Genomic DNA, 24,776 nt, shown 5'->3' on the forward strand with positions numbered 1-24,776 from the left:
ATGGTTAATCATAGTCATGCTTTGAGAGAGAAAATCAACCCCCAGCAGTATTTCAGGAGGTTTAGAAAATCTAGGATAATATGAATAGTTTCTAAGAAGCACTACTGAGCTTCTGAATGTTTTTAAAATCTATCCTCTTTGTTATTATCTAGTGTATTCAGAATCTATAGAGAGAGGACCCATGGAGTTCTTAAAAGTACCATTGAGTGTTCAGCAATTGAAGAGAAAAATTATTTCAAGATACAATTTCCAAAGGTTCTTTTCTTACCTTTCCTTATTTTCCTTAACTTTCTTAGGCACAAATCTTTTTGTGAAATTTATTCAATGTGCTCCAAAGATCTTCAGTAATATTTTAATCAACTATCCAAATCATTTTAAATCTATGGGGCTTTGAGGAAAAATTATAAGTATTTTTATGGCTTTCTATGATAAAAATCTTTCAGTTATAAGTTTGATTCAAATACAAATAGTAAAAAGTCACTTATTCATGGGCTTACAACACAAGCATATAGTCTACAGATGAGAAAGAGAACTAGTCACTGTACTCAAATGTTCTCACCTTACATCAGGATTCATTCCATGTTCTGACACCTCTAATTCCTGAGTTCTTTGAAGGTCAAGACATACATTAAGATACTTATGTTTTGACAGTATCATTTTAATTCTGAGTATTTCTCTTCCTAAACATTTTATAATTTTTTTAAAGAATAAATTATACTTTTTTATTATTTGAGCTTGAATTAAGAGCCATTTTTTTCTTAGAGTTATGTATGAGTGACTTAGTATGTAGTTGATAAATTAAAGAAGGTCTGGGAAGAGCAGGTGTGGGATGTAGGGAGTCAACGGCAAAAAAAAAAAAAAATCGGGGGGGGGGCGTCTGTAATACTTTCAACAAGAAAGATAAATTTAAAAAAAACTAAGGACAATTAAAGCCCGAAAAGAAAAACTGCCCCAAACAACAAATGCACCAATAAAAGCATGCTTTCTTTCTTGAAGACATATACATTATTTTTCTCTGGGATTATTCCAATGAGCAGATCTCATTACTGGAATCAGTTCCCTCCAGAGTTTGCCATACTAAATAAAATGGCCACTGGTGGCTTTTCACAGTGAAATTATAAGAGACTAAGAAATTGGGAGGGGTAAGACAAATAATATCTGGCTCTTATATAAGGAGATTAAATATTCTATCATTTAAAAAATCTAACCTTTTTACAGTGAGTAATGTACAGAATTGAAATTACGTTTAAAAACTGAATTGTATGCATAAAAGCAAAACTTTGAGAGAGCCTAGTGTTTTTATGGGACAATTGCTAGGTGCTGAGAAACGTTAACTCTCTGGTCAGTAAGATGTTGAAAAAAAAATGTCAAAAAATTGCTCATTTATTTCATATCTTGCAATTTACTCAGATGGGCAGAGCTTGCTTTTCTTTCTTTCTTCTTCTTCTTTTTTTTTTTTACATGATAGGAAAATCTGATTCTTAAATTATCTTTCTTATATCCAGAACTATGTAAACTTATTCATAACCTGCTCTGTCACCTCAAAACAGCATTTCACATATTCAGAGTTAATTTTCAAATTAAGGAACAATTTTTGAAAGTTTTGGATCTTATAAATTTCAGATTTAAAAATTTACCCATAACTACAGCACAAAGTGAAGGTAGAGTGCTTGTGGAAAGTGAAGATGGACATGATATTCAGGGAAGTAAAGAAATATCTTTCTCTCATTGCTCCTCTGGAATAAGTACAATAAGTGAAATGTATTGCATCATAATCTTGATTAATTATGTTTATTCATTCCAACTAACATGTAACTTTACATTAAAGTTTTTTGAAAGCTAGAATTTTATTATGTAATATACTTTGTAGATATCCTAGAAAAATCACTTATGAATTTTTTAATATCACATACCTTTCTATTTATATATAGTTATCATTTTGTTAATTCACTACATTTTACATTAAAGTTTGTTTTAAATTTTAGAGAACTACATTTGCAAACTCGTCAAAACAATCATGGCATTAAAAGTGATATAAAGTGGTTCAAAGTGGATTTTTATCTTTAAAAAATTAATTTGATATTCACATATTCAAATTAATAATGTTTATATCTAGGAAATCATTATAATGTTGCCATTTTTATCATATAAATGATATAAGAATGCATTTAATTTTGTTCAATAGAATCATATTTAGAAAAAGAATTATTAGTATCAAATAATAGCTATATTAGAAATGCATGTCATAGTAAAGTTGTGAGAAAATAGAGAAGAAGTGTACTGATGAGATGAAGCTATAAATTTTAAGCCTGCAGATGGTGTTTCATAATTCTAATTTAATGCCTATAAACCCCCCAAGCATACTGATTCTGTTTAAAAGTTTGTTCAAAATAAATAAGTTTTGTATCACATACAGAACATGTGAGGCATCTGATTAAATTTTATTACTTTCTTCTTCTTTAGAATTTAAAAAAGATATGATGCTAATCAAAAGATATGATGAAACCAACATAAACATTTTCTGCCACAAAGATGTAAGACAAGGATTACCTTGGCTGCTTATCTAAGCGGATTATAGGATAAGTGATTTCAGGTTACTCCAGCAAATTGAAATTGAGTTATAGAAGGCTCCACCTACTTAATATGTTCATTTCTTATCTTAGCAAATAGAAAGGTGACTATTTCTGTAAAAGAATTTTGAAGCTCTTCTAATTTTATAGAAGTGCTAGTATAATTATTTTGTCAGAAAATTACTTACTGTTCTGTTAGAGATTCAGGGGTATTTTGGTCTCTGTTTTCTCTCTTCCAGATTCTTTTTTTCTAAAAAGAAAACAATATGCACAGTGGTGAGGTGACTATACATAGTTCAGAATCATTTCAAATTGTCATAAATATAATTGATACATTTTATGATTTAATACTTGTATTTAAAAATCTTGCAATGCATACATCCAAATAACAACATAATACACGTATATGTACTAGTATATATAGCATTGGATTGATAGGGATTTTAAAGTTGTGTGAGTAGTTTATACACTGATTTTTCTGGAAAATTAGTTGTGCTTTTAATACTATAATTTTTCAGTTTGAAAACAGAAATAATACTAACCTGGTCAGACATTGTTAGAGAATATTACATTATCATATCCATTAAAGAAGAATCATACAATTTAATGTCTAGTGCTATATTGAGTATCAATATGAATATTATAAATCAACCTTATACATATCATGTTACTTTTGAATTTTATATTTTCACTAAAGTTAGGAGCATGGCAGATTTTAAGAGCCAAATCAGTGTCCACATATAACCTAATGCCACTTAGCATATAGATCAATCTGGATAGAGAGTAGATTATATATAAAATAAATCCATTAGGGGAAGGGAGAAAAATAATCTCACATTATTCAGAAAAAAAGTACAACTTTCAGTTTATAGAGTAAGAGAACTAAGTCCTTCCCAAGAGTTACTATCAGGAATGCAACTCCTTAACGTAACAAAAAGTCAAGAATTTCTGGTTTGGTTTGACAGTCACCAACCCACAAATAAAAAAGTGTGACAGTGCTAGAGAGAAGTCCCCTTTTACGTATGTTGTCATCATTTTTACTCTTCAAAAAGTTTAGGTAGAAAGAAAACCAAGAGAGAATGGAATATATAAGAATAGATTCCTAATAGGCATGTTCCTATGTTTTCAGAGTCTTTACAATGTTTATCTTCAACAAAACAACAACGCTTTCCTACCAGCGCTCTGGGGATGGGCTCACACCGGTGCTCAGCAGAAAAGATCGGAACTGACAGCGATAGCTCCAAAGCTGCATTTATTGCCACTGTTCAATGGGTAAGCCTCCGCGCTCTGCTTTCATTTTAATTCCTGCTTGAAACACAACTCCTTTCTATGAAAATCCATTAGAAAGGGCAATGCAAAAAGGTGCTTAGATTTGTCTGGCTGACTTTTTAAACATGACTTTGAGGCACACTCAATTTTGGTAAGATTTCTATATATAGTTTCAGTCTACTGAACATATATTTTTTTCTTAAAATAAAAATGACAACAGAATTCTATAGATGTAGATATTGTGGTAACAAAGTGACAAAGAAGTCTTTACAAGAAACATGGGGGGAAACCCATTAGGGAAAACGAAGGCATTCTAAAAAGCTAACACTTGACATTCTATATATTGCACATTGTTGCTTAGCAAGGGGCAGGCTTCCCTAAGGGAAGGATTAAACAGTTTTTGTTGTTGTTGCTGCTGTTGTTTTTTGACTTATGAGCCATCTGCAGGGATTTGATTTCATGTTGGTTTTGCAGGCATCTATCCCAAGGATGAATGAGCAGGCCTGTTCTGTAGGGGACAGAAAATGATTTTATTTTTAAACTATGTGCTGAATATAGATGTGCCTAGTATTTTTCTGGTAGCTAATTTCTCTCTTTCATGTATAAACAACTCTCTTTATTTTAGAGAAAAAAGGGGAAAATAGCACAGTATGATTTTGCACTTTCCCTCCTCTATCTGGCTTTTCAGTAATGTAATGGATATCAGTAGGTGCTGGTATTGAGACTTGGTACTGTTATGTGTTTGTACAATTCTTGTGTTTTAAAATGTATTTTCATTGAATTCAGAGAGGAAGGGAGAGGGGGATAGAAGTATCAATGATGAGAGAGAATCACTGATCTGTCGCCTCCTGCACGCCCCCTACTGGGTATGAAGCCTGCAAGCCGGGCATGTGTCCTGACTGGGAATCTAACCATAACCTCCTGGGTCATAGGTTGATGCTCAACCACTGAGCCCCACTAGTCAATGCTTAAAACAAAAACAATAAACAAACGAACATGAATCTGTTTAGGTAGGTTTATACATTTTTTCACAAAAGATTCTATACATTCATAGTCGATAAAGCTGATGACTCTGTCATGGTATTTTTATCCAGTTTTAGAAGAAGGCCTGACATGGGGGAAAAAAGACAATTAGCTGAGAAATCAAACTGCTAAAGTCATAATTCTATTTACGGAATAAGCAAAGCACTGCATGCTTTAGGCATTTTAAATACTACAAATCTTTGATTTTTTTTCTTTTCATTTTTTGGGGGAGGAACTATTTGCATTCATTTTAATGTTCGGCATTTAAAAATGCACAGCTGTGCTTTTTTAAAAAGAGGACTTACTTTCAAGAATGACAAATAACTAATATTTACATCCGAACTTTGTTTTAAATATCCCAAAGATTTCATTTTGATGAAAATATATTGATTTTGAGCTTTTACCAAATACCCCACTGAGGTGGATATTTATTTAGGGTTGGATCTGAAGCATGTACTGTGAATTACTGCAACATGGCCCCTTGTAAACCAGCAACCCCCAGGAGACTGAAATGACAACAGAATCCTTCTTCCAAGTTTTAAATTTCAAAACTGCAAAGTGTTGATAAACTCTGGTTTTCTCTTTCTGAGATTCCCCACTATTGAAATGCCTAAACTGTGGTGAGAACACAGTTACAGAGTTGATGTGCCATTCCCTCAGCACAGATAGCACTAATCCTAAGGGATTTTTTTTTAGACATCTTTTGGCTTAAATTCTTAATCTTGGAACAGCAGTCAGCAAGCAGAGGTTACTTTAAAAAGAGACACTATCTAGGCCATTAATGACTGAATATAAGCTTTTAAACAAACAAAAAAGTGCATTGCAGGACAACTAAATGCATCGCATGATTCTTGATTAGATCCTAGACCATTAGGAAAAAACAATTAGCTATTAATAAGAGTATTGAGACAGTAGATGAAATGCAAATATGGACTGTGAATTATATAATGGTATTCTATCCATGGTAAATTGTCTGTGTTTGACAACTGTACTGTATAATGTAAGAGAATGTCCTGCTCTTAGGGAATATACTAAAATATACGCTAAAGTATTTAGGATAAGGATAAGGCACACTATGTCTCCAACATATTCTCAAATGGTTTGGAAAAATATATGAATTGTATATATATATATATATATATATATATATATATATATATATACATAAAAGCCTAAGCGATTGTTACGACTGGTCAACCAAATGGTCACTATGACGCGCACTGACCACCATGGGGCAGACGGTCAATGCAGGAACTTCCCCCTGGTGGTCAGTGCATTCCCACAGCCAACCTCCCGTGCCCTGCCAACCTTTTGCAGTCCCTCCCCTGGCCAGCCGGATCAGCCCCAATTGCCCGCCAGGCCAAGGGACCCCACCCAAGCATGAATTCGTGCACCGTGCCTCTAGTGTGTGTGTGTGTGTGTGTGTGTGTGTGTGTGTGTGTGTGTATATATATATATATATATATATATATATATATTATGAGAGAGACAGAGAAAATGATATAGGACAAAATATAAAATGTAAACAATTGGTTGATTAGATAAAGGGCATAGGAAAACTGCTTATATTAATCTGCAACTTTTTATGAGAGTTTAAAACAGCAAAACAAACATTACCAAAAAAAGACCATAAAACTATTTTTTAAATTAAAAATGACCTGCCATTTTTCAGTATCTCTACAAAACATTACACTGAATTGTGGCTATTTTTATTTTGTTCATTAAGCACTGGATTGTTTCATTCTGTCTATAACTATAAAAGATACTGACATTTATATGGGTGACTATTGGAGAGTATTAGGCACTAAAGGAAAATAATTGATCAAGAAATAAAGTAAACAAACAAATGTTCCATAAGTTAATGCAATTACTGCAGGGACCTGTGATGTTGCTGGCAAGAAGGCAATAATACAGAATTTGGACTCCCCTTGTTAGGAAGGTAGAAGGCCAAAAGATTGTGCCTCATAATTAGGGCAAAGACATACTTCTATATTTTCTCTTTTGTGTATAAGCATTGACAGCCATTTAGGAGGCTTAAGTCTACAAGCCTGTCCTCGTTATGCTAGAAGCAAATATTTACCAACCAAGATTGAAAAAGGGGGGCAGGATAAAGGGTCTGCTCATTTTTCTGTTGTGACACTTTATTATCCAAGTCAAAACATACAAAAACATTTGTTGGCAGTCAGAATTACAATAATCACATACTGGGTTCAACCATGTTTAACATTTTCATTATACTCAAAATAATTATTTTAGAATGGGGCAGCGGATATTGAGGCAGAATGACACTAAGCCAAGAGAGCCAGTTTGTATCTTGAAAAGGACAATGGGACTTAAATGAGAAGCTTGGGGAAGTGAATTGGGACTGAGTGACGATAAGGACATTATCAAAGCATGAAAAAGTAAAACTCTGTTTTAAAATACAAAGGTATAACAGAAAGTCACAGCTAAGGGAGAAGAATCCTGCAGAGGCACGGTGACAGGAGCAAAATTATGTCTATAGGGGCCTCTCTAGCCTCCAGACCCTAGAATAGCACCTGCCGTATAAATGAATATTGAATGAATACTATTATATATCGGCAAAAGTAAAATTTAGTGTCATATCATGCTAGTCAGCCTGTGACTTTAGGCAAATCATTTAATCTATTTTGACCTCAATTTTGTCAGCTGTGAAATGAGAGAGTAGAAACAGGTGATTCGCTAAGGTGCCTTCCAGCTCTGAGTATGTCTGTAATGGGTTCTGTTTATTAAAATGGGCAACTGTGAACATTTTTATAGAAGAGAATAGCCTGATATGAGTTTTAAATGAAGAGAAATGGGAGAGAAATAGAAAAGATGAATACAAGAGCGATGCATTGATTCAAATGATGGGATATAAATCCCACTGAAAGGACTTTAACATAAACGAGAGAACACAAACGGCGATTTGTGGTTTTGGTTTGTATAAAGTGACAATTGCGGGTAGTACTGAGGCAGGCATCCCGGTATAGAAATCTTTATCTGTGCTTTTCATCACTGCCAAAGTGGCTCTGCACACTCCCTGCTTCCACATCTAGCGCCCTCAGGTGAACAGTAGTGAGGATGGCTCAGAAGAAACCATCCAACGGCAAGGAGTTTATGCCAATGGTCTTTTACGGCAAGCCATAGAATGGGCACGGCCCAGCTTAGAGGAGAGAAAGCTGAGACGCTCGTGGGATCCATGCGTAGTTCCATGAGCTGCATTCATGGAACATAGCTCAGGACCCACCAGGCACAATTGCCGACCTCTCCATGGAGCCTATAACAGCCAGCACTGGCGTCCTCCTGTGTTTTGTCTCCTCCCTGCTTGTGGAGCACTTGCGTTCTATAACGCACAACTTAGCCCTCACTTGACATGATCTCATTATTTTCCCCACACACATCTCTGCTGATTTTATATTAAAAACTAGAGGAGGTTGTGCTCTATAATTTGTATTTCCCTACGGCAGGTAGTGCTTAAAATGAGTAAATGCTCAACAATGCTCATCCCTCCATGGAGGTGAACAGGATATACTTTGAGCTCAGAAAATGAACCTGAATGCTGATTGTCAGTTTCCCAAAGTGACTTCCTGGCCATCAAGCATAGTTGATGAGCTTGGGACTCCTGTGAAGCTCCTAATTTTCTTTCATCTTATCATCCTATTGTCCGAGGCATATGCTTTTTTTTTTTGAAACTAGAAAGTTCTAGTCAAGTATCCTTAAAGGCACCTGAAACTCTAACTTGAAGTAACTGCCATTTCAGTCTGGTTCAGTGCACAGATGAGGAGGGACCACTTTTTCCAGCTTTGTCAGAACAGAGCACAATGTTTTTTATAATTCTGTGTTCAAATCAAGACTGCTTGTGGCAATATCCCTGCAAGAAAGTTGGAGGGAAAGTGATGGCAAAATTAGTGTCTCTGTGGGTAGCAAGGGGTTAAAAGGGAGGCCTGCACAAGGGAGAGAGAAAACAAAAGGACTGGACTATTTTCAGAGGGTGTTGATTTCTATAGAGATTCTAGTACTGCAACAATTAGACTGTGAAGAATATTTAGGTAAAATAGACGCATGCATCATTTCTGGCGTTATAAAAAGGAGAAGCCAAACAAACACCTTTAAAAGGGCTCCACGGGACCTAGCCAGGTTGGCTCAGTGGATAAAGTGTTGGCTTGTGGGCCAACAGGTCCTAGGTTTGATTCTGGTCAAGGGCATGTACCTCAGTTGCAGACTCGTCCCCGGCCTGGATGGGACTCATGCAGAAAGCAACCAATCAATGTATTTTGGCCCATTGATGTGTTTCTCTCTGTCTTTCCCTCTCTCTTCCACTTTCTAAAAATCAATGGAAAAATATCCTAGGGTGAGGATTAAAAAAATAAATAAATAAAAGGCAGCATGGTAGCTGTAAAAATGGCACATTTCCTAACAAGGACACAGGTTGTTGGTAAAATGACAAGAATAGAAATAAGTTGACTCGGCCTTCCCAGTCATTGGGGAGAGTGGGACAGCAATCCTATATACAGATTTACAGTTGAAGGAGAGAAAAGGATTTACGTAAGCCTTGTTTGGCTGCAAATTCAAGCTCTGCAAAGTGTCTTTGAAGAAATAAGTGGGATGTTGGGATATGACAGGAGATCTTTATAGTTCTGTGCTGACTGGTGCAACTTTAATGCTTTACTATACTACAAGTTTAGGTTAGCACTATGAGAAGGTATCAACCTGGAAGTTCAGGGCAGCCTCCACTAAACCATAGCCAAGAAATAGTCTTCTGTTTCCTCTATTTAACATCTATTTGGGGAATAATGTCAAGATAAACTAAAAAAAAATTACGTTACACTTATTTCTCATGTTACACCTATTCTCCAGACATCATCTCTGTCTAACTTACTGGTAATAAAAAGAGTGTACAAATATAAACGTCTATACAGATTGGTTCGAAGGTGTCCGGGATCTTGACCTTCACATGAAAGCTGCCCTCTCTCAAGATTCACTCTGGGAGGTTAAATGCCTAATTTTTTGAGAAGCAACATGACTAAAAAAATAATTTAAACTGTTATTTAATAAGCTGAATTCAGCAGATAGCATATATTTATCTCATTCAACTTCATGGGACATGGTGAAGTAGGTGTCAAATCTCCGTTTACATTGGAATAGACTCAGTTCTCAAGTTCTTAAGTGTTGGTAAGTGGTGGAACCAGGATCTAGACTCAGCTCTTATGAATTTGAATCCAGTGTTTCCCTTGCAACAAAGTCTCTGTAGTAATTGAAATGACTTTAATAAGACAGAAAACCTATATTTTCTAGACATTCTTTCATTACTTATTAGATGTGCATCACCTGAAGCAATAGAAATAAGTTTTCTGCATGTTAATTGCTTTATCTGTAAAGGGGGTGACAATACTAACCTAAGGGAAAAGACTGGGTTAACTGATTTATTGAGGTATCTTTGATTTCTAAATGTAATTTACACATCTAATCTTAGAGGAACAAAAAGCCTTAAAATAAAAGCCTTTTCAAGGAATGTTCAACATGCCACCATTGAGAAGTTCATCAGTACTTCTGGAACTTTTATAGGAATATCGTTATGCCTATATTAAGCAAAGATTCCCAGACTAATACAATAGTTTCACCTACATAGGTGAATTTAACATTGTGGGATTATCTTCAGGATATATTTATAAGAAGCATAAAACATTTGTCATAATATTTTAACTCCAAACATCTACATACTTCATATAGAATTTTAGTAAGCAGGAAATAAAACTGTATCGCCGTAGAAGTCTAGAGATACGTTTTCTCTTAATTAGAGTCAACAAAATCTGAGCAAATATCTAAGTTAAGATATTCATATCAGGGTGATGGCTAAAATATGTTAATGGAATGACTTGAAAACAGGACAGTCTGTGTTAACTCAAACAGCCACACTCTTAACTCTTTAAATAGATAGCACTTTTTTAATCATAAAAGCTCTTTGAGTCAAACAAACAACTTTACTTTGGAGAAAACACATTTTAAAAGCTAGTTCTTAGATGTAGATGTGTGGGAGTTGGAAATGGTAAGAATTTCAAAGAATAGAATGTGATTTCCATTCTGAAAGAGATTACATATGAAGTCATAGTTTCAAAACACTAGACTCTAGATTCCCCTAACAATGAATGAAAACAAATCGATATATAGAAAAGACCACAGGGGGAAGGATACAAAAAGATGCTTGCCATAAGTAAGGAACGTCCACCTAATTCTGATAAAATAATTATTTTTTTAAATGATCATAAATGGAATCTTATAAAAATCTATATTAAATGGTTTATTCAAAGAATTCATAGATGTTTTAAAACCCTACATAGTCCCTGGCTGGTGTGGCTCAGTTGATTGGGCCTTGTCTTGTGCACTGAAGGATTGCCTGTTGGATTCTGGGTCAGGGCACATGCCAGGGGTACAGGCTCTATCCTTGGTGGGGCTTGTGTTGGAGGCAGCCAATTGATGTTTCACTCTCCCTCTCCTTTCCCCTCACTTTAAAAATCAGTAAACTATTCTTTAAAATAACCCAACCAAACTTAAATGTATTTGAGAGACATGGTGAATATCCATCAAATTATATGGAGAATGTATAGTTGTGACACTAAATTTTTCAGTAGAGAAAGTAGTTGAGTGCTCTTGCATTAGAAATTTAGGGGAGATTTCAATAAAATTTCACTTAAAAATTTGACGCCATTTTACTTGTGTTTGAAAAAGATTCTCATTTCACCCATGAAATGATACAATGAACAGAAAAACAGCAGCTCAAGTGAGGCAATAACATGGGTGAGCTGTTTTCTCAGCTTCTATTCTTTGATTCTTTAGGTGTCTAATGTGAATGGCAGCTAATTTTCACTGACAAAAAGAATATAATCAAGATGAATTGCTTAGGACTAATTCCTTAGAACAGACAGATTTCCTTGGATGTAGGACTCTAGGCAGGGGGTAAAAGGGCCTGAGGATTGGCCCTCTGACAGAAAACTCAACTAAGAGGCCAAGCTTCAATTTGAAATTAAAAATTCTTTGGTAATTACATACTAAAGTGAATTATTTTTTACTATCTTTTAATGGTGTCACTGGAGTATTTGCCATAGAATCACTAGCATTGTAATTTCCTCTTTAGATATAGTTTAAGGTCATATCATTTTTGAAAAGGAACTGATTTTATTATAGTCACTTCCATATCCTTGGTATAAGGAAACATTAGAAAACAGTCATAATAATTCACTTTACAGACTTTAATGGAGACTATGTGATATCTACCATGTGGATTTTTAATTTTACTAACAATCATAACATGGAATATATTGTCAACATAATGAAAAAAATGTAAATGTTAATTATGTTAAGAAGAGTGAACTTGATGGCAGAGGCTGATGGGAAGCACAGACCATTTTCTAGTTGACTACAATCACAGTCTTATTGTCAATACATTAGAGGTGGCCCCAGGAGAAGCCACAGTTCCATCTCTCTAACAGGCAAATCACACAAATGTTTTTAAGTTTCTATAGTGCTATTCTTGAAGCTGCGTGGAAAAAAGAAGTAGGAGAAAAGGTCCCTGTCCATAAAATGCCAATTCATGCCTTTATCACAACACATAGCACATTATGATAAACTCTGTTTTTGTTGTTTAACCCCATGATAATGAAAGCTCTGGCCGTACAGTTGAATCAGGGAGCTACATAGACAGACCTAATGCTAGCCAGCTATGCTTTTTGTTTTTATATGCACATGAAAAAGTTAATTGATTTCTATAAGGTGCTTAGTTATTACATAGACATGAAAATAAATTTCAATTATCTCCTATGTTATTTATTTAGATTTATCTATTTTTATAAAGCTTACATAATTAAATAAATATTGTGATCCTCGATGGAATGGAAAGGGTATAGGACATACTTGCTATGTGTGGGTATAGATTCTAGTATTTCCCATGAGTCGGAATTCCAATTGCAGAATATTGTTCTTATTATATACTATCCCACTTTTTTCTTTTTCAAGGTAGATAACTGCTACCCATTATACCTTTATCTCTTGTCAATTATGCACTCATTCACTTTGAGGGCCTAAGAGAAAGAGCTAGGGTTAACTGTATGATGTACTAATATGAAAGTTACATGACAGGTTACCAATAAGGATTGTCACCTTAACAGGGAGTAAGAGCTAACAGACTTGGTTAATTAGGGATATTCAAGCCAAAAATATAAAATTCTCCTGAGTGTTCTGATAAGCTATAACAGATTACCCAGGATCTTAAGAAGTTATTTCTATGTCACATTGCCTTCATGTTTCTTTATTAAAAAGAAGCAAGTGCCAAGAAAATAAGTTAACATGAAAGGCCCAATCAACACACTGAGCACAGAGGATCAATGTAGCAAAGCAGTATGGGTAGTCTTCTTTTGATTAGGTAATGTCTTACTTAACTTTGTGCTACAAGATATTGTAAGGCACATTTTTTAAAGTATATTAAGTATACTTTAAAGTATAACATTTTTGTTTCTTTCTGTTAGTGTTTTTAATACTAAAATTCATGACACATTGAAGAGAAAGACATTGCCTAATTTGAAATCACAAAATTTCCCATAGTTTCTTCTATATGGTACTGACAACCTAGATCCAAGAGGAAAAAATAAAAGTATAGATAGTGAAGCAAGCCTGACACAAAAACTAAACACAGTCGCACTTAAATGTATTAGAATTTATACTATACAGTGGTTAGAAACATTGAACATTCTATTAAGGTTACTGTTTACACATGGCTGACTAAAGAAGAAGGGCATTATTTTGATAATACAGTTGGCTCTAAATTATTATTACTTGTGAAATGTTACCTTAGGACTTCTTAAAGAAATGTCTATTATAGCTATTATTAATTAACCAAGTTGTAATTACCATATAATCTTCAATGTTTACACAGCACATCTATATAAATAAAATTTCATTAAAGGTTCATTAGCTAGAGAATAGCACTACATGCATAGAAAATATTTTAATTTCACTAATTTTACAAGTACACTAAATTAATCATCAAGTTGCATATGCCTCCAAATCTGGATGGTAGGACAAGGGAGTGCACATTTGTTTTTATGTGCTATTTTATATACCTTTTCTGTTGCTCAGTTTTGAGAAGCATTAAAAAGTATATTTGCTCCAACCTCACAACTTTTCAGAACCAACATTAGTCACTTTTTTTTTCTGGCTTATCCAATGTAATGTACTAGCACAGTGTGTAGATTAAAAAAGAAAAGAAAAGAAAACACAATTTGTACTGTCGATGCTGATGTATGGAGTAATTTTCTCAGACTCTTTCAATGCAATCTGCAAATGCATTAACAAAGGCTATAAAACAAAACCAATCTGCACTACCCATAACACACAAGGGCGAGATATTGAAAGTGTGAAAGCATAATTGATATCTGCATTAGTAGAAATTACCTAGAAACGAGAAAGTATCCTACTACCATGTAGGACTTCAAAAGCCACATATATCTTGTGCAGCTTCCTGAATAAGAAAGTAGTGTTCCAACCACTGAATAGAGAAAAAAGAGATACTTGTGTGACTATTGTTAATATAAAAGAGTCCTCTCTTAACACTCTTTGAAAAATCTATTACTGTTATTATTTTCATGCTGAATGACAGGAACCCCTACATACATTTTCTATTTCCATTTCAACTACTCTTTTGCTCTCAAGACAAGGTCAGCTTTAAAGTGTAGTTTTTACTTAAGGAAAAGCATAGAGTCTTCTTTCAACCACACAATCATCATGCTGATATATTTCATTGCTTCCCAATACCACATCCAGGAAAACAAGCACATTTCTGACCAAAAATAAGACTGCATCATTAACCATTTCTCAATAACACCTAAATATCTAATACTGCATTATAATTCTTTTTTTGGGGGGGGTGTCATTAATATAGGATCATAATCTAACAAAGATGTAGTGAGTGACTATTATGTGCCACTCCTATGGATACAAAAGCTTACATTGTACACGTGGACTTTACTCTCATGGAGCTTAGAATCTCCTAAATAAACTTGTATCCTCGAACTTTCTCCCTGAATAGCAATCAGCTCTGTCCATATTAGTTTAATTCTGTGTATTTGAACTTTGAACCTCTAAAGCAGTGGTTCTCAACCTGTGGGTCGTGACCCCTTTGGTGGTCGAATGACCCTTTCACAGGGGTCGCCTAAGACTATCCTGCATATCAGATATTTACATTACAATTCATAATAGTAGCAACATTACAGTTATGAAGTAGCAACATCTCATCTAATGGATTTGGTGATATTTAATAGGCCTCTTTTGTTCTTTTATTCTGATGAAATATGGAGATCTCTATCAATTAATACTATGACTGCACAAAGAAATGGGCAAGATCAAATGCCTCAGACTGTACATACCCATCCTCAGACAGGCAACTGACCATTAAATTTCAGCCAAGGATTGATGTGAATTGAATTGCCAACCCGATCTCAACTTATTTAAAGCAATTTCAAAATAATTGATGTGATGTATACCCTTAAATTAATTGCTGCAAATAGAATCTATCTTAATATAGCTTATTATTTATGCTTTTTAATAACTTATTTCTATTGCCCAAGTTAAATACCATATTATGTTTTAGTTTGACTACTTCTGAAAAAAAAAAGAAATTCAGTTGCTCAGACACGTAATGTGATGTTATTCAATCACTAGAGGCCCAGAGCACGAAATTCTTGCACTGGCAGGAGAGGGGAGTCCCCCAGCCCGACCTGTGACCTCTCACAGTCTGGGAGCCCTTGGGAGATGTCTGACTGATTGCTTCGGTCCTTGTGGGGAGCGGGCCTAAGCCAGCAGTCGGACATCCTTAGCAGTGCAACAGAGGCAGGAGAGGCTCCCACCACTGCTGCTGTGCTTGCCAGTCGTGAGCTCAGCTTCTGGCTGAGTGACACTCCCCCTTGGGAGCACACTGACCACCAGGGGGCAGCTCCTGTATTGAGCGTCTGCCCCCTGGTGGTGTGTGTTACAGCAACGAGTCGTTCTGCCGTTCAGTTGATTTGCATATTAGCCTCTTAATATATACTAGAGGACCGGTGCACAAAAATTTGTGCACTCGGGGGTGGGGGGGTGGGGGGGAGGTCCCTCAGCCAGGCCTATGCCCTCTCACAGCCTGGGACCACTCAGGGGTGACCACTTGCTGGCTTAGGCCTGCTCCCCGGGGGTTGGGCCTAAGCTGGCAATCAGACATCCCTCTGGCAGCCTGGCAGCCCTCAGGGGATGCCCACTTGCCAGCAGGGAGCAGACCTAAGTTGCAGTCGGACATCCTTAGTGCTGCTGAGGAGGCAGGAGAGGCTCCCACCACCACCGCTATACTGGCAGCCATCAACCTGACTTGTGGCTGAGCAGAGCTCCTCCATGTGGGAGCTCACTGACCACCAGAGGGCAGCTCCTGCATTGAGCATCTGCCCCCTGGTGGTCAGTGTGTGTCATAGTGACCAGTCATTCTCAGTCTTTCTGCTGTTAGGGTCAGTTTGCATATTACCCTTTTACTATATAGGATAGAGGCCTGGTGCACGGGTGGGGGCTAGCTGGTTTGCCCTGAATGTGTCCCAGATTAGGGTGGGGGTCCTGCTTGGGTGCCTGGCCAGCCTGGGTGAGGGGCTGATGGCTGTTTGCAGCTGGTCACACCCCCTTCAGGGTGGGGGTCCCCACTGGGGTGCCTGGCCAGCCTGGATGAGGGGCTGATGGTTGTTTTAAGGCTGCCCACACCCCCTTCAGGGTGGGGGTCCCCACTGGGGTGCCTGGCCAGCCTGGATGAGGGGCTGAGGGCTGTTTTCAGGCAGGCCAAGCCTGCAACTGAAGCTCCCAGTCTCTCCTTTTTTTCTTTTTTTTTATTCTGGAATTTATTTACCTTCTGTAATTGAAACTTTATTGCTGCTCCAGCTCCGAGGCAGGCTGGCTGAAAGCAGGTATCTGAGGTTTGTTTAGTTTCTATAATTGCAACATTGTTGCTTAGACTGGAGCTCAGAGCCCGGCTGTGGCAGGCGGGGAACCTTGGCTTCCTCCATCACTGGAGCAACCAAGCCTCCTGTTCGTTTCAGCTGCCTGGCTGCTGGCCGCCATCTTGGTTGGCAGTTAATTTGCATATCACCCTGATTAGCCAATGGGAAGTGTAGGGGAGGTATGGTTAATTACCATGTTTGTCTATTATTAGATAGGAGGATAAGTTGGTTTCAAGTGAGTGTGATTGTCATTTGCCTAAATCTTTTGGTTTTTAACTTGCCTCTGTATTCATTCAACAGAGGCTTGGCATATCTGTATACGTATCTGTATTTATATGTACATCCATATCTACTTATCATCTGTCTATAGTTTCATTTTACTTAAAAATGATTTGAGCACCTCCAATAGGACAGGCACTGTTAAGAGAGGTGAATATCGCCCACAAGGACCTTACCTCACAGTATTGATAAGAAAGCAGAGCAAGCCCTGACTGGTTTGGCTTAGTGGATAGAGTGTCGGCCTTCAGACTGAATGGTCCCGGGTTCGATTCCGGTCAAGGGCATGTACTAGTTGCGGGTACATCCCCAGTGGGCGGTGTACAGGAGGCAGCTGATTGATGTTTCTCTCTCATCGATGTTTCTAATTCTCTATCCCTCTCCCTTCCTCTCTGTAAAAAATCAATAAAATATATTTTAAAAAAAAGAAAGCAGAGCAATATGGCTATGAAGAAAAATATGGACAGGTAAGGCTTAAAAGAATTAAGCCAGATGCTGGCACAGGAGGCTCTTTCAGGCAGGGTGGTCAGGAAAAGCCACTCTAGAAAGATATTTGAGTAGAGATCAGAGAAATTGAGGAAGACAGCTGCATGAGTTTCCGGGTAAGAACCCGGTAAGAACCAGGTGAAGGGAACTGGGAGTGTGATGGCCCTAGGCAGGGGAACTTGGTTTTGCTTAAGAAATAGCAAAAAGGCAAGAACATAAGAGTAAGAAATTATTTGTGACTAATTTCAAGAGGTCTATAAAAACGTGTGAAAGGAACACAGTATTTAATGCTGTGTGGATTTTTAAACAGCCTTAAATGTATTCTAATAGCTAAAAACAAATAAACAAACCAATAAACAACCTACTCAATAAAATAAAACATAATACTTTATTTAATATACCTTTTTGTTTTTCCTAATTGCAGATGGTATTTTCTTTTTAGGAAAGAACATGTTAAATGGATGAGAATGGGCAATTGTTTTTCAGTGACTAATATAAAAATACATTAAACACCTACAGAATATAATTACTCATTTGAGTCTTCACTTGCTTATTTCCATAACCAGCAACTAAAGTCTCTTTAATCAGAAAACAATAATAACACTGTGTACTTGGAATATATTTATGAAACAGTTATAATTCTCACCCTCAATGGGTTAATAACTTGCTTCTTTTCTTGAAAGTATTCAAACAGAAGCATAAACTGCTGTAGCCAATATGTTAACTGAGAATTGGAAAAGGAAACAGTCTAAAACATTTGAATAGTAATATTTCCTTAACAAATTATGAGACACTAAAATAAATGATGCATAAAATTAACCAATCAAGCTTTAAAATATAATTCTTCACTATAATATACTAAATGCATTTATATTTCAAGGGTCTTTTTAAATATCTATTTTCAGTATCTCATGTTTAGCACTAAGGGAAAGATTGATTTTGAAATATTTATACACTCATATCCTATATAATAAAAGCATAATATGCTAAGTGTCTGACTGATCAGTTGACCATTTGGTCAACTGCTTGACCAGTTGCTATGACGCACACTGACATCCAGGGGGCAGATGCTCTGATCAGTAGGTTAGCTTGCAGCTGGGATCCAGCCAATCAGGCCTGGGCGAGAGGGCTGGACATGCTCTGGAGCCCTCCCGCTGGCCGGCCAACCTCCCGTTGGTCCCTCCCCAGCCAGCCAGCCCCCATTGACCCTGATTAGGACTGGGAGAGATGCCTTGATTGGCCCAATCACTGGCCAGGTCAAAGGACCCCACCCATGCACGAATCCGTGCACCGGGCCTCTTGTATACACATAAACTACTTCTCCTTAGCAAAATCAAAATAAACTTCACAGCATCTATGTGTGCATCAATATTACAAACCTTTTCAAAGGTGACATACAAATATAGCATGTGTTACTAAAAAAATTAAGCTCTAGAGTCAAGCAGTCTTTATCACTTTCTACCTTTGAAGAGCTATCACACACATGTAAACATATATATATGTATACATTGCACACAACAAAAAATGCAAGTCTAAATAGACATGTATGTAATATATATCTATGTGTGTATATACATATATTATGTATTTTTATGTGTGTATAGTATGCACATCCATATTTATTATAAAGAACTCAAGAATCAAATCACACTTTTGTTCTATAATGTAAAGTAATAGCTACATCTCTGACACAAAGTATACTTCTGATTTGTCTCTCTGGATTTGTGAGTCTAGAATAGGGGTGGACAAACTTTTTGACTCGAGGGCCACGATGGGTTCTTAAACTGGACCGGAGGGCCGGAACAAAAGCATGGATGGAGTGTTTGTGTGAACTAATATAAATTCAAAGTAAACATCATTACATAAAAGGGTACGGTTTTTTTTTTTTTTTTTTTTTTTTTTTTTAGTTTTATTCATTTCAAATGGGCCGGATCCGGCCCGAGGGCCATAGTTTGCCCATCGCTGGTCTAGAATGACATTCCCTAAGCAAGCTATTAAAGTTAGTTTCTGGTGATTTTAAAAAATGACTATTAGAAACTCCATGGTTCAATATAATTTAAGCATCATTTCCAGGCTGTCCAGTGCTTTTATAAAGTATAACCAAGCAAATCCTATATAATAAAGATGTAATATGCAAATTGACCATCACACCCTCACATAAGATAGCCGCCCCCATGTGGGCACAAGATGGCTGCCACAAGATGGCCGGCAGGGGAGGGCAGTTGTGGGCAATCAGGCCTTCAGGGGAGGGCAGTTAGGGGCAAGCAGGCTGGCAGGGAAAGGCAGTTAGGGGTGACTGGGCCTGCAGGGGAAGGCAGTTGGGGGTGACCAGGCTGGCAGGGCAGGGCACTTGGAGGGACCAGGCTGGCAGGGGAGGGCAGTTGGGGGCAACCAGGTTGGCAGGAGAGGGCCATTGGGGGTGACCAGGCCAGCAGGGGAGTAGTTAGGCATCAATCAGGCTGGCAGGGGAGTGTTTAGGGGGTGATCAGGCTGGCAGGAAGGCGAGCGGTTGGGAGTCAGCAATCCCAGATTGTGAGAGGGATGTCTGACTGCCAGTTTAGGCCCGATCCCTAAACCGGAAGTCAGACATCTCCCGAGGGGTCCCAGATTGGAGAGGGTGCAGGCTGGGCTGAGGGACAACCCGCCCCCCCCCCCCCCCGTGCATGAATTTCATGCACCAGACCACTAGTATAATTATATTTTGGCTAAGAGCTTTTTAAAGTCAACTTAGAGGATATGGAACCATGCTGATGAGGCTCAGGATTCAGACGGAAGTAAAAGTAATGATGGTTCAGATCTTTTTATATTTTGCCTCCAAAAGAAAATTATTCAGATTCAGGCTTGTGTGTTTAATACATGTATGATGTCAAAATACTTGTACATAAATCAAAGTTACTTAAGTGGTAAAACCATACATAGAACTTTAGCCAGAAAAATTAATAGTCACATTTGATATTCATTGTAATTAATGTATACACATGTGGGCTTTAGCTTCTGAATGTGTGAATTCTAGCCTAGGAAATATTTAATAAGCATATTTTAAAGAAGTGTGTTCTGCTTTGCAACTAACTGTAAAAAGGTCACACTAAATGCAGGATTAAATACCAGAATCCTGGAGCTAGTAAAAAATAAAATGTGTAGCTAACAAGAAGGACTTTAAAAAGACAATACATCATTACAGGGAACAAAGCTGGATAATTTCTCCTTTACCTTCATTCTCTGATACAAATCCTTCCTTTCATATCACAGCATGAAACTATAGCATGTGACATAACAAAGCATCATTGCAATGTCCCCCTTACAAAGATCATCGTCATGTTCAACAAAGGACAACAGAATGTACCCTAGAAAGTAACTTCCAGGAGAGCAGGGATCTTGCCTATTTTAGTCAAATACTACTGTTCTCCTAGCTCCTTGAAACATAATAGTACATTATACTTCTCAGTAAATATTTGCTGAATGAATGACTGTTGAAGAGACTATTCAGGAATTATTCCTAGTCCAGGACTTTACATGTAGACACTCAGTTAATATTCTATAGCTCAAGATTGAGAAAGATACCTTACAGATTACATTAATGTACTGTGAAGCAAAATTCTGGCTTTAGATAACATAGCAGCTAATCTTGGCTCCTGAGCATGAACGATCTCCACTTGATGAATCAGCACAGCCCTGGGTTCTGCAATCGATTCTCACACGAGACAGAAGCACAAGCAGGGGCCTCTGGTAGCTGCTTGCCAATCCATCCTTGAATTTGCTTTGTTGGCTACATACGTCTTGCAACTCCATTTCCCAGCAAATATGTTATTGAATTATTCTTTAGTAAATGAGTCCTTTCAATCCCCAACACCAATTTCCTAGAATCCTTGCTAGTTACTCAAGACTGGGTTAGAGATTTGTGTGTTTTCATCTGTTCCCCCTTCATACTTCCTCTCGAAACCTTTGGGAAATGAGTAGTTTCCCCTGTATAAGAGGTTAGGATGTCCTTCCAGGAAGAATTCTTGGGAAGCATTTGAAATAATTCCAGCTAGATTAGGTAATACTATGGTATCAATGAAAAATTCCCTGATATTGATCATTGTAACTGCAGTGCAGGTTATAGAAGAAAACGCACTTATTCTTAGGAAATGCACAGTGAAGTATTTAGGGGTAAAGAGGCATGATGCCTCCAACCTACAGATGGTTTCAGAAAACAGGGTGTGTTCATGGAGAGACAGACTGACAGACTGATAGGCATAGAGAAAGAAAGAGATAGAGAAAGGGAATGATAGAGCATAGGACACAACAAATAAACAATTGATGAATTTTGGCAAAAAAATTATCTGGGAGTTCCTTGCAACTTTTCTGTAGGAATGAAAGAACCTAATTACGTAAAAATTAATGTCTTATGATGGGTTATAAAATATACAATAAAAATTTAGGAGATACTAACTACAACAACTCCAGGCTGTTTCTTTAATATCTGGTCCCAGAGGGAATGCTCATCACCATCCTTGGCCCTGTCCACCTTTCTGAGTCCAGACTCCTCTCAATGGAGACGCCTCTGCATGCTCCTCCCTCTGAGGGCTGAACCCATCACAATATCCCGCTGTTCGGTTTTCCCTGCTTTGGGTCAGGCATCATCGTGAGGCCCCAGAGCCTCCGTAGGTCACAGACGAGGGTTTATGGATGGTCTCTCTAAAGCTCGGTTCTTTAGATTTTATATAAGAAGAAAGCTTTCTTTAACTCTCCCTCATAAATGCTCAGAGCGTATTCACAAGTATCCTTAAATACATTATTCAGTTTCCATCAACATGGCTTCTCCTACTTCTGCCCTTTATTTCGTCTTATCCAGGTTAGAAGAGGTGTTGTCAAACCAATCTTAAAAATTGCCTTCGATGCCGAAACCGGTTTGGCTCAGTGGATAGAGCGTCGGCCTGCGGACTGAAAGGTCCCAGGTTCGATTCTGATCAAGGGCATGTACCTGGGTTGCGGGCACATCCCCAGTAGGAGATGTGCAGGAGGCAGCTGATCGGTGTATCTCTCATATCGATGTTTCTAACTCTCTATCTCTCTCCCTTCCTCTTTGTAAAAAAATCAATAAAATATATTTTTTTAAAAAATTGCCTTTGAAAGGCCTATGTAATTCCAGCCCCTTTCTTTGGAATGTGTGAGTTTTATCATTTATCATTTCCTTCTTAGTCTTTGAGATCTATGCTGGAATTAAGCCCAAAGAGTTAGATTTAAACTGAACTAACAAGCAAAATAGAAACAGACTCATAGATAGAGAGCAGGCAGACAGCTTGGTGCGGGGGTAGGGTGTGGGTGGGGGAGGAAAAGGGTATAGGGGGATAAATGGGGATGGAAAAAATAAAATTAAATAAAAACATTTATCCTGAAGAAAAAAAATAAGTACCTCATTATAGTGACAATTCATAACCCATGACCTTCAAAGGAAAGAACAATAACTACTGATTTCTTTCTCAGGTAAGTTAAAAAGACGACATGGCAGCAAGGTTTAATCTAAAGGTCACTGCTAACACTAAGACTGATGTACACACAGGTTTTCTTGTCATTTGAAAGATAGGCCCTGGGCTGCTTTGCTTTATACTGTAGTTTCCAACTTTACTCGGTGAGGAAGCTTCATCTAGCATCCAGGTTCTCCACGATGGTTGGTCTTAGACTCCTTTACACTTTTCATCGAGGGTTCCAAGAGAATTGTGTGTATATAGTTATATCTACAGATATAAAACCTATTAGAAATTAAAATAACAAATATAAACTATTACTAATTTATGAAAATAATAACATTAAACCATAAAGTAGTAACATGTTAATTAACACGTTATTAATAAAAAACTACATCTGCCCAGCTGGTGTCGCTCAGTGGTTGAGCATCAACCCACCCACCAGGAGGTCTCAAGTTCCATTCCCTGTCAGGGCACATACCCACGTTGTAGACTCCATCCCCAGAAGGGGGACTGCAGGAGGCAAAACATCAATGTTTCTCTCTCATTGATGTTTTACTCTCTCTCTCCCCCTCTCTGAAATCAACAAACACATATTTAAAAATATATATAAAAATAACTATATCCCTCCAAAAAATGAGTAACAAGGTTGTCATTGTTCAGCATCTTTGCAGATGTTTTGAAATCTCTAATTTAATAGGAGGTAGCTGAACTCTCATGTCTGTTTCTTTAGTCAAGTTAGTCCATTTGTTGGGTTATCATGCATCATGTAACCCCTGGAAAATTCCATTGTACAGTCGTTAGATAATGACATTTAGAAAAGGTATTATGAAAATAGTTTTGGTCTAATAGACTTCCTGGAAAGGACTTTGGGTCACACTTTGAGAATCACTAATACAGAGGACCCAGCATTTGTTTTGGAGTGACAATCCTGAGTTTGAATTCCAGTTTTGCCTCAAAATGGTTTTCAGGTCTTAATTGAAGTAGTTGCTCTGAGATGCATTGTATCAGTTAGGAAATTAAGGTGATACCCCTTCATAGAGAATTAAATTTATATATATATATATATATATATATATATATATATATATATATATATGAATCTGTGAGCCAATAGCTCACTGCCGCCCTCCTGTAGCTCCCTCCTCTCCCCTGCCCCCCGCTCATAGCTTGCTGACCTAGCCCCTCCTGTAGCGTTCAGCTGCCTGCTTGTAGCTCGCTGCCCCACCCTCCTGCTGATCCATGATCCGATTGTTATGCTGTCGGTGGTTACATGATGACCATTTGCATATTACATCTTTATTATATAGGATATATATATATATATATATATATATATATATATATATATATATGGCATCTCCCAATAGTTGAGCACAAATCAGGCAAGCTTTCCCTATTTCCCTTCTGCAAATTCATTGGCACTCATAATGATATGGTCACAATCTGTATGAATTGCTTTGTGAACTTGGCTTGGTAAGGTTATATTTTACCACCCCTTTTTTTTTCAGTGTCCTCAGTGGGAAAAAAACAACAACAAAACAATATAAAATAATAGATTTTAAGATGTTTTGAAACAGTAAAAGGGACATTAATATATAAGAAATGCAATTATTTTTACAACAGAATGCCAATGTTAATGAATGTTTGGTACTTAGACCAAATTCAACTTTTTGAAAGATATGCTAAAATATGAGTTATGATAAATT

General features: G+C 37.2%; 1 protein-coding gene across 2 annotated transcripts in view; it reads right to left on the reverse strand.

The window, feature by feature from the left end:
• SYT1 (synaptotagmin 1) overlaps nucleotides 1-24,776 on the reverse strand; it is a 551,768-nt gene that overhangs the window by 364,803 nt on the left and 162,189 nt on the right. For both annotated transcript variants that reach the window (XM_081083378.1, XM_081083379.1), the window contains one exon: nucleotides 2,759-2,820. The gene's annotated coding sequence lies outside the window, so the exon portion shown is untranslated. The remainder of the gene's footprint in view (nucleotides 1-2,758; nucleotides 2,821-24,776) is intronic.

Source organism: Myotis nattereri (assembly GCF_964212035.1).
Source record: "Myotis nattereri genome assembly, chromosome: 2".
NCBI classification, from domain to species: Eukaryota; Metazoa; Chordata; class Mammalia; order Chiroptera; family Vespertilionidae; genus Myotis; species Myotis nattereri.